The sequence below is a fragment of the Triticum aestivum genome, chromosome 1B (genome assembly GCF_018294505.1).
Source record: "Triticum aestivum cultivar Chinese Spring chromosome 1B, IWGSC CS RefSeq v2.1, whole genome shotgun sequence".
Taxonomy (NCBI): Eukaryota; Viridiplantae; Streptophyta; class Magnoliopsida; order Poales; family Poaceae; genus Triticum; species Triticum aestivum.
This window is the reverse complement of record NC_057795.1, coordinates 68,588,405-68,603,326: the sequence shown is the minus strand read 5'-3', so window position 1 is coordinate 68,603,326 and position 14,922 is coordinate 68,588,405.

The following is a 14,922-nucleotide window of genomic DNA, read 5'->3' as shown; positions in this document are numbered from 1 at the left end:
GAGAAAAGACTCAACCAACAAGATATGATCACACATATGCTAGATCCTTGAAACACAAAGAGTGATACACGATTCAAAGTCAACAACGGATGATACAAAGGGTCTTCTCCAGGAGGAGGTCTTGAAGAGTCTTCCCGCGATGGGGGTCTTGAATCCGCTTGGGGATCTTCTCCGAAGAGGCGCTCGACTCCAATGGAGAAGTAACCAAGTGGATGAGCAAAGCTCTCACACAGATATGAGCTAATCCTTTGCTAACCCTAGAAAGAAGGCGGCGGAGGAGGAGTTTATATAGTCTAGGTGGGAGAAGGGATACAAGGGTCACAACCCTTTAAACTGTGCCAGACAGGGAAGGCCGGACATCCGGGCATCGGGCGCGATGTCGGGGCGCTCACGAGGCGCCGGATGTCCGGGCTGTCGGGCCAGATGTCCAGGCTGGCCTGGCGCCGTCTTGGAGCTCTCTGGATAGGGCTGGTCTGGATGTCCGGGCGTCGGCCGGATGTTCGGGGCGTCGTGAAGGGCCGGACGTCTGGGGTCATGGCCGGATGTCCGGGTTGTCGGGCAGGCTTCAGTGCTTCCTGGATGACTTGTCCGGATATCCAGGCTGAGAGCCGGATTTCCGGGGCGACGGGCCGTTCGAGCCCTGTAGCTTTGGCCGCTGGTCCTTGGCTGCAGGTGGCACCTCCAGGGGCTGGATGTCCGGGGCCTGGAAACTATTCTTGTCTTCTTCCGTTGGTTCTCTTCATCTGTGGACTTGGGAGCTTGACCGTCTTCATGTGCATCCTCGGGAGGGTTCTCTTGGTACCTAATCATGCACAACATTCCAGACTTAGGTAGTAGCCATACCTCAAGTGGATCAAATGAGATATCACTAAGGAAAGAAGTCACCTCGGTCTCGAGAGCTCCAACTCGTGCTCGTGTCATGGGTCCTCTTGGCACTTGGTGAGACGATGGTATGTCCATGGAGATGACCTCGGGATGCTCCACATCATCATTTGTCTCTTCACTCCAACTTGACGAGGAGTATGTAACTCTTTTAGCTTAATATGAAGGAAACCTCAGTAATGTTTTACACAATGTGAATTGTTTCTCGGGTTGGAAGATAGGAGGTGGCAGCCGGCTTCTCCCTTGACCCACCGGCGCCGCTCGGGTTACGCTGCCCTTTGCTGGCCTCTACAGCGGCACGAGGGCAGGAAAACATTGAATCTATGTCTCCGGTTCGTGTCATGCAGAGTTTGAAAGTTCTTCATTATTGATGAATTTGGGGCAGCAATGGTAGTGGCAATAATTGTTCCTCGGCTTTTCCCACGTCTATGGACTTCCTTGGAGGGGGCGTCGAGATGAGTCGGTGGATCATGTCGATCGCCAAACATTTGGACTCGTGTGGCTAGCATTTGCCCACAATGATGTTGCCATGCAAAGGGGATTGTGTGGCCGCATGTTTTGTTCTATGGTTCCCAAATAGATACAACTCCGTCAAAAAACCATTGAAGTTTGTGTCTCCTTCTCTATCTACTCGAAGTTGGGACTATTGTCTAGCCCTTCTTGGCGCTAGCTATACATACCGTAGTCATCGTCACCTTTTGGTCTACATCTACGACTTCCTAGGCTCTGCTCCTACAATCCCATGGGTTTCAATAAGGTTGCTCAAGTAAGATGAAGGAGCTAAAAAAGATTGCACAAGTAAGACAAAGGGTCGTGCCGGCAAGGGATGGGTAAGGAAGATGATGCTATTTTCTTCAAGGGTTTACTTGCATTTTCATTTATTCTTGCAAGAAAATTCTTGTTAGGGCCTTGTGCCTTTTGTCCAAAGAAATAGTTTCAAACAAGAGTATTAATAATATACTTGACCTTGTGCCTTTTGCCTCTTTTTTGCAAAAAAAAACTTCCGATCTATTTATCTTCAAACATGGCAGTACAATGAACACTAGGAATAATACAAATTACATCGAGGTCCGTAGACCAGCAAGCAACGACTACAAGCACTAATGTGAACCAGAGGCGCCCCCCACCCTCACCACCCCTCCCTTGCCGGAGTCAGACGGAAATTGTTATAGTAGACAGTCGGGAAGCATCGTGCTAAGAAAATATAGGACTAGCGCATCAGAACAACAACCGCCGCCGATGAAGAGTGGCGTAGATCGAAAGAATACAACCTGAAGACATACGAATGTAGACAGACGACGATCAGACCTGAACGGATCTATCCAAGACAGATCCGTCGGAGACACACCTCCACATGCCCACTGTCGATGTTGGACGCACCACCGGGGCTAGGGCTAGGCAGGAAGAACCTTATTCCATCTTCAAGGATATGTCACTGTCTCATCTTTCTGAACACAAACCCTAACAAAAATCGAAGAAAACGTCTAAAAAGGGAGTCCACTTGCCGGCAAGGGCCGGGATCCACCACACACCCTCGCCCTAAGAGCATCTCCAGCCGCGCCCCCAACATGGACCCCTCCCCCACCCCCTAGGCGATTTTTTCGCTTCAGCACCGAAAAACGGCCCAGTCGCACCCCCAGGAGCCCGTTTTTCGCCGGCTTGGGCCGAAATCAGCACCGGCGGACCCAGGCCAAACCAGGCGCGCTGCGGGGCGCCTGGGGGCACCGGGGCGAGCGGTTTTGGCACGAAAGAGCCGCGGGCCCGCCGAGTCAGCGAGACACCACTTCGTCGCCCTCATCGCCTTGGTTTCCCGCGTGGAATCAATGGCAAGGTTGCCGCCGGTCAGCCTTGCATTGATTCCTCATCAAGGGTGGCGCGTCATGGGCGGCGCGGCGACGCCTCCCCTCCCGCCGCACGTACACACGGGGCGCGACTATATAAGCTGGTGGCCACCCTCGCCTCTGGCCACACCAGCCCTAGCCGCCGATCGACCGCCACCGAGCTCTCCCTCTCCCGTGCGCAGCCGCCGACGCTTCTTCCCTCCCTCTACCTCTCTCCCAAGCCCGATGGTCACGCGTTTCCCGGGCGATGCGGCGGCGGCCAACGGCTTCGGTCGCCGCTCGCTTCACGAGTGGGAGGTGTGGCTCGTGTTCGAGGCGAACATCCCGGTACCACCGAACATGCACGCCAGGCCGACGGGGTGGAGACTCAGCAACGGGGGAGTGCCTATTCCCTCGGTGCCCGACGTCGAGGCGTGCCCCGCCTTCTTCGCCGTCGAGATTGACCGCGTGCGAGCCTCCCTCACAGAGGAGGAGCTCTCCCTCCCCTAGTACGCCGCTGACAACCACGCGGCGTGGACGACGTACTTCCAGCGCCGCCAGGAGCAGAGGCTGGCGTCCACCAACGAGGCGCCGGTGGTTGGCGGCGTCAAGAACAACGAGGGGAGCCTCATGTGGTGGGATGCCCCCGGCCGCACGCTCGACGGCATGCTGGATTACCTCGAGGGCGGGAACAGCGAGAGGGAGAGAGAGAGATTCGGCTGAAGAGCAAGCGCGTGCATGGTCGGCGATTCTCGTTAAGTTTGGTACAGTCATCACAAATTAACTTGTAATTTAGGCATAATTCCTTCCTCCACTCGAGATCTCTTCTTCTCTTGTTTGCAAGTGGCAAGTGGTATATGCAGCCGGATGCGGTGCTCGGCCCGTGCCTGCGTGGTACTGACGCGGAGACGCCGCGGTGCTGAAGGAAAAGCGCATGCGTGCATCAGGACGAAAAGGGATTTGCTTAGCTTGACCAACTCAGCTTTGCTTTAATCCCCGGGCTTTTCCTGATCAACGTTGCTACACAGACGACAACGTTGGACGATTTTCAGACGATGTAACACATCAAGCCGTTCACGACTACATATCTTATAGGGCTCCGCCTCTTCCTCCTCCTCCTCCAAGAAAAAAAGTTAGGGTTCGTGCCTCTCGCCGGCGCCGGCGCAGGTTCGTCTCGTCTCCGGTGGCCCTAGGACCATGGAGGTGCGGTGGATACTAGCAAGGACCAGCGGAAGGGCTCCGTTTTTAGTCATTTTTTTCAATCTTGTTAGGGTTTGTGTCCTATTCAGAAAGGCGAGACGGCGGCGGCTCCCTGAAGATGGAATAAAGGTCTCTCCGCCTAGCCCCCGTTCCGGCGGTGCGTCTAGCATCGTTGGTGGGCGTGTGGAGGTGTGTCTCCGGCAGATCTATCTTTGGTGGATTTGCTCGGATCTCGTCGTTGTTCGTCTATGTTTGTGTGCCTTCGGTTTGGATCCTTCCTGTCTACGTTATTTTTCATCGGCGACGGTTGCTGTTCTGGGGTGCTGGTCCTATGGGGCCTTAGCACGACGACTTCCCGACTGTCTACTATAATAAGTTGTGCCCGGCTCCGACGATGGAGGGGCGATGACGGCGGCGCGCCTTCGGCTCGCTTCGTTTCTTGTAGTCGTCGCTAGGTGGTCTACGATTCTGGATGTGATTTTTATGTCTGGTATAACTGAAGATGAATAGATTGGAAGTTTTTCCGCAAAAAAAAAGCCGTTCACGACTACAGCTAAACTAAACAACGCCGTTCAATCCAACATCGTCCACCGTTCGGCCGGGATAGAGTATTTAACCAAAAACTACCACAATTCACGGAACCGTGACGAAAAACTACCACTTTACGATTTTGTCCCGAAAACTACCACTTTCTCGCTAATCTGTGACTAAAAACTACCATGTCGGGAAAGTGCTCGATTCGCCTCTTCTAAACGCATTTCTGACAGGATGGGCCCACCTGTCAGCATCAATCTTCTTCTTCCTCCTCCTCCTCCTCTCTCTGGCATTTCCTCGAACACCTCGCGTACACCTGCCCGCACACACCTGCTACGCCCGCGGCCGCCTGGCCGCCACGCCCCTGGCCGTGCCCATGGCCGTCCGCCCGTGGCGGCATGCCTGGCCTTGCCGCCCTGGCCGCGCGCCCGTCGCCGCGCCCCTAGCCGAGCCCCCCTGGGGTGCCTGGCCGGCGCGCCCATGGCCGTGCTCATGGTCGCGCCCATGGCCGCCCGCCCGTGGTCGCGCACCAGACCCCGCCGCGCCCCTGGTGGTGCCCATGGCCGCGCCCATGCCCGCCCGCCCGTGGCTGCGCACCTGGTCGTGCCTATGGCCGTCTGGCCTCGCCACGCCCCTGGTCGCGCGCCCGTGGCCGCGCGCCTGGCCTCGCCGCGCTCGCCCGCGGGCGCCCCGCTCCCTGCCCACGGGCGCACCTGGCCCCGCCGCGCCCCTGGTGGTGCCCATGGCCGCGCCCCTGGCCGTGCCCATGGCTGTCTGGCCTCGCCGCGCCCCTGGCCGCGCGCCTGTGGCCGCGCGCATGGCCCCGCCGCGCTCGCCCGCGGGCGCGGGCAGCAGCGCGGCGCTGGCGGCCACGCGGCAGTGGTCGGCCCCAGAAGCTTGGTGGGCACGACGACGGCGAGGTGGGAGCGGGCGCGCGCGTGCGGTTGCGGCTCCGGCGCGAAGGATGGCCAGGGTGGCACCTGGTTCGTGGGCCCAAGCGGTCAGATTTGTGCTTAGCACGGGTCAAGCGAGCGATTTCGCGACTTGGTAGTTTTTTTTGCCACGGATTAGAAAAAAAGTGGTAGTTTTCGGAACAAAATCGTAAAGTGGTAGTTTTTCGTCACGGTTCCGTGAATTGTGGTAGTTTTTGATTAAATACTCGCCGGGATACTGTCGTCCGCATAGTAATTTCGATTCCTGATGACGATTCTGCACTGTACTTTCCGCGTCATGTCCAAGCAGGCACGCGCGCTTAGATTTCCTCCGTAAGAAAAGACTGAAGAGAAATACAGAGATGGAGTGAAAACACTAGGGGACCTTTTCCGAAACAGATATAACTGAAGAAAGTGCTGGTTCCCCGCCAAAAAAAGAAAGAAAAAAGTGCTGGCTAGTCACTACCGCAGCATCGTTCAGTAAACAGTGGTCACAGGAGTGCTAATCTGAATTTGCTACGTACTCCCTTCATCCTGAAAAGCTTGTCCCTTAAATGGATGTATTTAGAACTAACTTAGTGCTACATACATACATGAGGAACAAACTTTCTCGGACGGAGAGAGTATCATACTATCATGAATGCCCGAGATATACTAGTATCACATAGTAGAGCAAATCCAGAAGCATGCACGGTTTAAGATATATGTATTCAGTACGAGTGGCAGGCAGGCTTTAATTTTATCAAAAAACGACGTATGCTATGCTAAATTGAAAAAGAAAAGCTGCAACTGATTGCGAGGCCTGCTTGCTCAAAGTGGATGTTTCGTGGAGTGAATGCCGGTTTGCTTCAATTGCACAGGAACCGCTTCAAGTCCATGCTAAGAGACATCCCATGATAGCCGCACGCATGTGCATCTGTTGATCCCTTGTTTGGTAGGAAATGATCACACACTTGGATTGTTCAATTGGTTGACCTAAATGCTGATGAGGTGGAGTGGAGATGCATGTCCAGTATGGAGTGCCTCCCTACACTTTTTTTTTGATAATAGCACCTTTTTTGTGTGCTATAACTAGTTCGGCAAGCAAAAGATATTTTGATACTGAGGGAGCAATTGATTTGTGCGTTCTTAGATATTATGAGAACGACATGGGATAAAAGGCTCGCATGTGTGAATTGTGATGAAGTAGTGCTCAATCATATGAAGAACAGAGAAATGTAGACGACTTGGTGGTCCTGATTCATAGTTTTATTTTATTTTGTTGTCTTATTATGAAAAGAAAGATCCATCTGCGTCATCTTTTTAGAAGTTCATAACACGTGAGTCACACAAGTGAGAAGGACAAGCCCTTTGGATTGAAAAAACAGGTTGAACCTGATGACAGAGCAATATGTGTGTCAAGCCTCACTATCATCTGGATTTTTAGATACGACTGCGAATTTCCTAGAAATTTCAGTGGCATGTCAATAGAGCCCAGTGAGAAATGCATGATCGATTTCTCAGCGTAAGACGTGAGGAGTGAGGAGTGGGATAAGTTGGCTCCTCACGTTTTCCTTCTACGCAAAAATAGAGGGAATCAATGAAGAAGTTTAAAGAAAGGAAGATGTAGCTATCATATCAATAAATGTGTCTCCTCACGTTTTCTTAAATTGATAAGAAGGATATGCATTGGGGCTCATTTGTCTCCTCTTCACTCCAAGTTGATGAGAATTAGTGATTCTTCTAGCTTAGTAATATGAAGGAATCCTCGGTATTGTTTTAAACATTGTGAATCGTTTTTTTGGTTCGAAGATAGGAGGAGGCACCCGGCTTCTCCTCTTGACTCACCGGCGATGCACGGGTTCCCATGCCCTTTGCTGCCACCTACAGCTGCATGAGGGCAAGGAAACCTCGGATCTATGTGTCCGGTCTGTGCCGCACAGAGTTGGGAAGTTCTTCATAGATCCATGGGATCGTGTAGGGTAGGAATTCTGGGAAACTTACCCTCCGTTGGTCCAGACGAGCTTGAGCCAGAGGCGATGCCGGAGCTGTGGCGGCGGTGGTGATGGCAGAGAGATGGTGAGGTGATGGAGCTTCCCATGAGCACCGCGCTAACCCTAGATCGATAGGGCGTGTAGGTGGGATTTTGGCGGCAGTGGACTTCGTTACTCGTGCCCCAGGCCCCACCTCTGTTAATATAGCGCGGGTCATAGGGGCCCACCAACCATAATGGATGGGGCGCCCCCGATCAGGGCGCATTGACCAAGGGCCTGGCAGGCCGTTGGACCTGCACAGAGGAGATCAACCTAACATTCTCCCCCTTGATCTCAACACTTTTAACCTTATACTTTCTACTTTATTTGTTTCATCACATATTGGTACATAGAGCATGTTTCATCGTCACAGCTCAATTGCCGATAGAATCATTCAGCTACAAAGCGAAACGGAGTCTTGCGCGGGGGACTCTGACGCCGTCGCCGGCAAGCCGGCGCGACGGGACCGCTGTTGGCCGTTCGCCGCCGCGGAGCGAGATGCAGAAGAGCGGCGCACGAGGGAAGAATGGATTAGGGTTTCCCCCCTGTCTAGTTGAACGGGTCGTTTTGACCGCGCGAAGTGCGTGCGCGGCCGTCGGATGGAGCCGACGCTCATCGGACGGCCAGGGTGCTCAGAAGGAGCTGGCCGCGGGCCGGACGCAGAGAGCAAGCCATGAGCGCGCTGGGCCGGGCCCAGCAGCCGCGCGCGAGCCAAACACGCTCTGATACCATTGATAGGTCCATGGGATCGTGTAGGGTAGGAATTCCGGGAAACTTACCCTCCGTTGGTCCAGACGAGCTTGAGCCAGAGGCGATGCCGGAGCTGTGGCGACGGTGGTGATGGCAGAGAGATGGTGAGGTGGTGGAGCTTCCCATGAGCACCGCGCTAACCCTAGATCGGTAGGGCGTGTAGGTAGGATTTTGGCGGGAGTGGACTTTGTTACTCATGCCCCAGCCCCACCTCTGTTAATATAGCACGGGTCATAGGGGCCCACCAACCATAATGGGTTGGGCGCCCCCGATCAGGGCGCATTGACCAAGGGCCTGGCAGGCCGTTGGGCCTCCACAGAGGAGATCAACCTAACATTCTCCCCCTTGATCTCAACACTTTTAACCTTATACTTTCTAGTTTATTTGTTTCATCACATATTGGTACATAGAGAATGTTTCATCATCACAGCTCAATTGTCGATAGAATCATTCAGCTACAAAGGGAAAAGGAGTCTTGCGCGGGGGACTCTGACGCCGTCGCCGGCAAGCCGACGCGACGGGAACGCTGTTGGCCGTCCGCCGCCGCGGAGCGAGATGCAGAAGAGCGGCGCACAGGGGGAGAATGGATTAGGGTTTCCCCCTGTCTAGTTGAACGGGTCGTTTTGACCGTGCGAAGTGCGTGCGCGGCCGTCGGATGGAGCCGACGCTCATTGGACGGCCAGGGTGCTCAGAAGGAGCTGGCCGCGGGCCGGACGCAGAGAGCAAGCCATGAGCGCGCTGGGCCGGGCCCAGCAGCCGCGCGCGAGCCAAACATGCTCTGATACCATTGATAGGTCCATGGGATCGTGTAGGGGAGAAATTCCGGGAAACTTACCCTCCGTTGGTCCAGACGAGCTTGAGCCAGAGGCGATGCCAAAGCTGTGGCAGCGGTGGTGATGGCAGAGAGATGGTGAGGTGGTGGAGCTTCCCATGAGCACCGCGCTAACCCTAGATCGGTAGGGCGTGTAGGTAGGATTTTGGCAGCAGTGGACTTCGTTACTCGTGCCCCGGCCCCCACCTTTGTTAATATAGCGCAGGTCATAGGGGCCCACCAACCATAATGGGTTGGGCGCCCCCGATCAGGGCGCATTGACCAAGGGCCTGGCAGGCCGTTGGACCTGCACAGAGGAGATCAACCTAACATTCTCCCCCTTGATCTCAACACTTTTAAGCTTATACTTTCTAGTTTATTTGTTTCATCACATATTGGTACATAGAGCGTGTTTCATCGTCACGGCTCAATTGCCAATAGAATCATTCAGCTACAAAGGGAAAAGGAGTCTTGCGCGGGGGACTCTGACGCCGTCGCCGGCAAGCCGGCGCGACGGGACCGCTGTTGGCCGTCCGCCGCCGTGGAGCGAGATGCAGAAGAGCGGCGCACGGGGGGAGAATGGATTAGGGTTTCCCCATGTCTAGTTGAACGGGTCGTTTTGACCACGCGAAGTGCGTGCGCGGCCGTCGGATGGAGCCGACGCTCATTGGACGGCCAGGGTGCTCAGAAGGAGCTGGCCGCCGGCCGGACGCAGAGAGCAAGCCATGAGCGCGCTGGGCCGGGCCCAGCAGCCGCGCGCGAGCTAAACACGCTCTGATACCATTGATAGGTCCATGGGATCGTGTAGGGTAGGAATTCCGGGAAACTTACCCTCAGTTGGTCCAGACGAGCTTGAGCCAGAGGCGATGCCGGAGCTGTGGCGGCGGTGGTGATGGCAGAGAGATGGTGAGGTGGTGGAGCTTCCCATGAGCACCGCGCTAACCCTAGATCGGTAGGGTGCGTAGGTAGGATTTTGGCAGCAGTGGACTTCGTTACTCGTGCCCCGGCCCCCACCTCTGTTAATATAGCGCGGGTCATAGGGGCCCACCAACCATAATGGGTTGGGAGCCCCCGATCAGGGCGCATTGACCAAGGGCCTGGCAGGCTGTTGGGCCTGCACAGAGGAGATCAACCTAACAGTTCTTTGTTATTGATGAATTTGGGACAGCAACAATAGTGGGAATAATTGTTCCTCGACTTTTCCCATGTCTATGGCCTTCGTTGGAGGGGCGTCGAGATGAGTCGGAGGATCATGTCAACCGCCGAACATTTGGACTTGTGTGATTAGCGTTTGTCCACAATGATGATGTCATGTGAAGGGATGGTGTGGCTGGATGTTTTTGTTCTATGGTTCCCAAACAGATACAACTCCATCGGAAAACCTATGAAGTTTGGGTCCCCTTCTCTGCCTACCCGGAGTTGGGATTATCCTCTGCCCCTTCTCGGCCCTAGCTATACATATCGTAGTTTTCATTGCCTTTTGGTCGATATATATGACTTCCCGGGCTCTACTCCTACAATCCCATAGGTTTCAACAAGGTAGCTCAAGTAAGAAGAAGGCCTTAAAAAAGATTTCTCAAGTAAGTCGGAGGGTCGTGCCGGCAAGGGATGCATAAGGAAGATGATGCTATTTGCTTCAAGGATTTACTTCCATATTTTTATTCATGCAAGGGAATTCTTGTACGGGCCTTGTGCCTTTTGTGCAAAGAAATAGTTTCAAACAAGAGTATTAGAGAATCTACAGCCGGGCACCCCCAAACCCTCCTAAAACGCCCAGGCGTGCCGCCCGGTCACGAAATTTTAACCCAGTCGGGCGCTTCAAACGGGTCTCAAACGCTCGGGCTGATCGACGCCCCTCATATCCAGCCCAAATATGGGGCGGATATGGGGGCGTCCGGGCGTGCCTAGGCGCGCCTGCCACGTAGGACTGACGGTAGGGTCCCACGCGGAATCACCCGGAAACCCGGCGATCCGATGGATGCCTCCTCTGTCGCCATGTTGTGAACGCTGCATGGCGCCGCTCCGGCTCACCGCCCGAGGCCAAATCCGGCTATTTAAGTTGGTCGGTGTCCCCCAACCCTAGCCCATCCACCTCCTCCCTCTTCGCGCCGCCACCCAAGCCCGTCCGCCTCCACTCCCCCACTCTCCCATGCTCTTCGACATTGCCATGGTCCGGCGGAAGGCCAACACGTACGCTATGCTCACGCCAGAGCGTCGGAGGCAGATCGAGGAGGAGATCCAGGCAAGACACACCGCCCGCATTGCTGTCGAGCTGCCTCCGGACTCGCCGGGGCTGGAGGAGGAGGGAGAGCAGCTGCCGGAGCCAATGGAGGTGGCGGATCCTGAGGAGGACGAGGCAGAGCAGCCTGCTCGGGGGTTCAACATGATGGAGGCGGAGTTCGCCGTCGCCCAAGCCATGCTAATGGCGGAGTAGCAGGCCATCCTGGAGTTCATCCAGGATGAGACCTATGTGCAGGCCAACTGGCAGTTCCTCCGATAGGAGCACGCGACGTCCGACGCGCTCTTCGTCGAACTCGACGCGGAGCAGCAAGACATCCTGGAGTCCATCCAGGATGAGGCCTATGTGGAGGTCAACCGGCAGTTCCTTCGGTAGGAGTAGGCGACGTCCGACGTGCTCTTCGCCGAACTCGAGGCGGAGCAGCAAGACATCCTGGAGTCCATCCAGGATGAGGCCTATGTGGAGGCCAACTGGCAGTTCCTTCGGTAGGAGTAGGCGACGTCCGACACGCTCTACGCCGAACTCAACGAGGAGTAGCAGACCATCCTGGAGTCCATCTAGGATGAGGTCTATGTGGAGGCCAACCGACAGTTCCTCTGGCAGGAGTAGGCGGTGTCCGACGCGCTCTTCGCCGAACTCGACGCGGAGAGAGAGGAGGAGGCCGGAGTGAAGCAGCTGGAGAAGCTAGAGCTGCAGCTGCCGCCCATGTACCCTGAACCGGGCACGGAGATAGTCGACATCTCCGACGAGGAGTAGCTAGATCATCTACGTAGTATGTAGGTTTTTTCATTTGCATACTTTTGTATGGATTTGAGAATCTCGTATAAGATGTCCGGATGCAGTTGTGGATACTCTTAATACTAGATTGGGCGTTGTGCCTTTTGTGCAAAGAAATACTCCCTCCGTCGCGTAATATAAGAGTTTTTTTTATACTATACTAATGTCAAAAGATCTTATATTATGAGATGGAGGGAGTAGTTTCAAAAATACGAGTCCAATGGTACTATGAAACAGTATGTATTAGTATATTTTAAATAGGCTTTCGCCCCGCTTTATAGAATAAAGCAATAATTATACTTCCACCGGTCCTTTTCAGTCTGCATATAAGTTTTGTCCGAAGTCAAAATATCTCTATTTTGACCAAACTTGTAGAAAAAATATCAACATTCACAACGTCAAATCAATATTATTAGATTCACTATGAAATGTAGTTTCATAGAATATATATTTGGTATTGTAAATGTGATGTTTTTTAATATAAATTTGGTCAAACTTTGCAAAATTTGACTTAACACAATCTAATACACGGAGTAAAAGGATTGAAGGGAGTACTAATTAGCTGTCGATTACTCAAAATATGTCCTGGAAATGTAATAAGCTAATCTATGGGAGTTTGTAACGCCACGACCACTAATTGGAGATGATCACATTGACCACGGAATCACTAGCCACGCTGATGAGGTTAAATTTTGCTCGACGGCGCGTCACTGTCATCAGCATGCTAGCCATATCAGCCGTACGTGCCGACAGGGAACACCAACGGACGGACGTGCGTGACTTGCCGTCTTCGTGCTCGTGTACCATGTCGATCGGCGTCACTAAGCAGAACTCAGCTTGGTTGTCTGTTTTGCAATTCGTAGATATCCGGATCGAGTGCATGACGCCTGATATTTCGAATTCATGCCGGGATGGCAAATTTCATTAGCAATCACGGCAAATTCTGGTAGTGATAAATGAATTGTCGATGGTAGTAACAGTGACAAGGTTGACCTATGTGCCGATCGATCGACTAAAGAAAGAAGCAACGTACTGTCAGCAGTAGTACGCGAGCTCACGGCATGCATGCATCGCTGAATTCCAAGGAACCCACCGACCAGCCCGCCAGTAGCGAGACCGGTCAACCTGCACCGCACCGGCCAAGCAGCACCAAGACTAGCTAGGCAGCACTGCTGGAGACAGAGATTCAGCTGCACTGCAGAGTAAGCGCGTGCATCTCATCAAGTAGGTACTACAGTCATCACAAACTTGTAGTTTAGGCATAATAATTCCTTCCTCCACTCGAGATTTCTTCTTCTCTTGTTCGCAAGTGGCAACTGGTATATGCAGCAGGATGCGATGCTCCACAAGTTCGCCCGGATATTCATTCCCCTGACTGCGTGCGTGCGTGGTACTGACGCGGTGACGCCCCGGTGCCGAAGGAAAAGCGCATGCGTGCATCAGGACAAACGAAGAGGGAATTGCTTAGCTTGATCCACTCAGCTTTGCTTTAATCCCCGGGCTTTCAGGATAACGATTCTGCACTGTACTTTCCGCGTCATGTCCAAGCAGGCATGCGCGCCGAGATTTCGTCCGTGCAGATCGAGCGTCCACAACGCAAGAAAATACGGAAGAGAAATTGAGAGATGGTGTGGGAACACCCGGGGAACTTTTTAGAAACAGAGATAACCGACATGTCAAAAGAAAAACAGAGATAACCGAAGAAAGTGCTGGTTCCCCGTCAAAAAAGAAAAAAGAAGAAGGAAGTGCTGGCTAGTCACTACTGCTGCATCGTTCAGACAATAGGCAGTGGTCACTAGGAGTGCTAATCTGAATTTGCTACGTATTATGAATGCTCCACATATCGCATGCTAGAGCAAATCCAGAAACATGCAAAGTTTCAGATATATAGTGTTGGGTACGAGTTGGGGGCGGACTTTATTTTTAGCAGAAAAAGACGTATGCTATGCTAAAATGGAAAAAACAGTGTGCAACTGATCGTGAGGCCTGCTTGCTTACAGTGGATGTTTCGTGGCTTGAATGCCGGTTTGCTTCTATTGCGTACGGACCATTTCAAGTCCATGCTAAGAGATTTTCCATGATAGCCGCACGCATGTGCATCTCATGACCCCTTGTTTGGTAGGAAATGACCATACACTTGAATTATTCAGTTGGTTCACCTGGCTGAAAATGCTGATGAGGTGGAGTGGAGATGCATGTGCAGTGTGGAGTGCCTCCCTACACAATTTTTTTATATACAATGGCACCTTTTTTGTGTGCTATAACTAGTTCGGCAAGCAAAAAATATGTTGATACAGAGGGAGTAATTGATCCATGCGTTCTCAGATATTATGAGAACGACATGGGATAAAAGGCTGGCATGTGTGATGTTCACCCATACGAAGAACAGCCAAATGTGGACCAGTTGGTGGTCCTAATTCATAGTTTTATTTTATTTTGTTATTTTGTGTCATTTTTAGAAGCTCATAACACGTGAATCACACAAATGAGAAGGACAAGCCCTTTGGACGGAAAAAAAATAGGTTGAACCGTATGACAGAGCAATATGCGCATTGTTTTCTGCTTTCGGGGAGCAATATGTGCATATCCTCTAACATAATACTAACAGTCAAGCCTCACTATCATGTGGATTTTCAGATAAGACTTCCAATTTTCTATAAATTTCAGTGGCATGCCGCTTGAGGCCAGTGGGAAATGCATGACAGATTTCTCAATGTAAGACGTGAGGAGTGGGATCACCGGATCAGTTGCTTCTCACGTTTTCCTTCTACGCGGCAAAAGAGGGAATCGATGAAAATATTTCGAGAAAGAAAGATGTAGCAATCAAAATAATTTTTTCTTAAGTTGACAAGAAGGATATGCATTGGGACTCATTTGTCTCCTCTTCATTGCAAGTTAACTAGGAGTACGTATTTACTCTAACTTAATATAAAGGAAACAATAATGTTCTATTCAATGTAAATCA